We start from the raw sequence: 2,809 nt of genomic DNA, 5'->3' as shown, positions 1-2,809 counted from the left end.
AGCCGTATTTCGTCTGTCGCTACGTTCTGAGTTAAAATTTCGCTGAGGTCGACTTTGCCTTTCATCTTTTTGGAGTCGATAAATTAAGTACCAGTTGCATACTGAGGTCGATCTAATCGACTGCCCCCCACCAAAAAAAAATTGCGGGCTTTGTGCCTGGAGTAGAAAAGAATATTCAACCACTATAATTATCGACACGATGAATACTCCACATCTCCTCCTCCTCCTGAACTTTTCCCCCTTCTCCTCAATCTCCTCTTACTACTATTCTTTCTCTTCTACTTTTTCCACTCCCTCCTCCCCTCCTCCTCGTCATTATCATGCTTATTAACTACCTCCGCCATCTTTATTATCGCTACCATCAACCTCCATTCACTTAGAATGAAAAAAGTATGTTTTGGTATTATATTATGCAAAATAGAATTTCAGTTCTACAAAATTTCAATTCAAGGTGCTCCCATATGTGTGTGTATGTGTGTGCGTGTGTGTATCTGTGTGTGTGCGCGCACATGTGCATGCATGTGTGTATAAAAGGGTAGGATAAAATACAGATTCAGAGAATCGTGACGCTATCACAGTAAACTATGATTAAATAAATCAATATTCGCCCCTACCACACACACACACACACATACACAATGAACACAGATCTTGACTTTATACCTGAAAGTTTGGGTGATGAGAAAGTTGCTTACATTGACTCCAGTACGCAACTGGTACTCATTTTGCCGAACCAGAACAGGCGAAAGGTGAAGCAGAGTTCCGTGCAGTGCGAACACGAGCGTAAACCGTGAAGAAATGCCGATCAGGAATTTATCTCGCTTTGCTAAAGTTTCTACTAGCTCGCCACCTTGCTAAAAGCAACAACAACAACAACAGCAATAATAATGGTTTCAAATTTAAGCACAAGGCCAGTATTTTCGGGGGTGGGGGCAAGTCTATTACTTCGACCCCGATGGTCAACATGTACATATTTTATTGACTCCCAAGTTCGACCCCACTGGCATATGAACACAAAATTTAAAGTCGGAAGAAATGCCGCAAAGCATTTTGTCCCGGCGTGATATCGTTTCTGGCAGCACATAGCCAAATAATAATAATAGTAATAATAATAATAATAATAATAATAATAATAATAATGATGATGATGATGATGATGATGATGATGATGATGATGATGATGATGATGGTGGTGGTGATGATGATGATACTTAGCATCATCATCATCATCGTCATCATCATCATTATCAATATCACACTTATTTTCTTTCCCTATTTCTATTTCGTTATTGACCAAATTATTTGTTGCTTTTTTTCTCTCTCAGTTTCTTTCTTTCCTCAATCTCAAAGATTAATGAAATACTTGAATAAGTGAATGGGGAGGAACCGTAATCGGGATGAAAGTGAGAAACAGAGAGAGACATATAAAGAGAGAGAGAGAGAGAGAGAGAGAGAGAGAGATGAGAGAGAGAGAGAGAGAGAGAGTAGAAAGATAATGAGAGAATGTACGAGAAATTGCATGAGAGAAAAGGAGAGAGACAGAGAGGGAAAGATGGAACCTGAACCAGTGGATGAGAGACAAACATGATAAGGAGGGGAATGCTTTAAAAATTGAAAGTAAGGACAAGGAGAGAGTGGGAGAGAGAGAAAGAGAGAGACGAAATAAAAAGACTCTGAGAAAGAAAGAAGAGAGATAGAGAGTGAGAGAGAGAGAGTGTGAGTGAGAGAGAGAGAGTGAGAGTGAGTGAGAGAGAGAGAGAGAGTGAGAGAGAGAGCAGGAGAAAACTTGCTGTGTAATTAAACAACAATACAAAGAAGCTGTTATTTGATGATTTGGAAGGTGGCTGGATGTGGTGAAGAGAGAGGAAATACCGCCAAAAAACAACAACACTCAATAACAGCGAACAAACTACAAATACTGATATAATAATAATAATAATAATAATAATGATAATAATAATAATAAAAATAATAATAATAATAATAGTAATAATAATAATAATAATAATAATAATAATAATAATAATAATAATAATAACAATAACAATAATAATAACAATAATAATAATAATGATAATAATAATAATAATAATAATAATAATAATAATAATAATAATAATAATAATAATGATATGATGATCATGATGATGATGATATGATGATGATGAGGATGATCATGATCATGATCATAACAATAATAATAATAATAATAATAATAATAATAATAATAATAGTAATAATAATTATAATGATGATGATGATGATGATGATGATGATGACCATGCTGATGATAATGATGATGATCATCATGATGATGATGATGATGATGATGTTCATGGCGATGACGATGATCCAAATAATTCATAATAATAATTAAGTAATCGGTGCAGCAAAATTTCTAAGATACGTTTGCTGTTCTTGGTGGTAGTCTTCCTCATCTTTCTCCTCCCCCTCCTCCTCTTCCCCCTCCCCATCTTCTTCATCACCATAATTATTGTTTTGTTTTGTTTTTTGTTGCGAAAACTCATTATTATTATCGCTATTATTAGTAGTATTATTAAAATTACTATTACTATTGTTATTATCATTATTATTATCATTGTTGTTATTTATATTTCCATTGTTATTACTGTCACTGTTCTTTTAATTGTTGCTGTTGTTTTTGTTATTATAATTATCATTATCATCATCATTATTATTATTATTATTATTATTATTATTATTATTATTATTATTATTATTATTATTATTATTATTATTAATATGGCTGTTATTAATACTACTATCATTAATGTTATTATTTGTGATG

The sequence above is a fragment of the Octopus bimaculoides genome, chromosome 17 (genome assembly GCF_001194135.2).
Source record: "Octopus bimaculoides isolate UCB-OBI-ISO-001 chromosome 17, ASM119413v2, whole genome shotgun sequence".
Classification (NCBI taxonomy): Eukaryota; Metazoa; Mollusca; class Cephalopoda; order Octopoda; family Octopodidae; genus Octopus; species Octopus bimaculoides.
The sequence above is the reverse complement of the archived record's forward strand: the minus strand, read 5'-3'. Positions refer to the sequence as shown.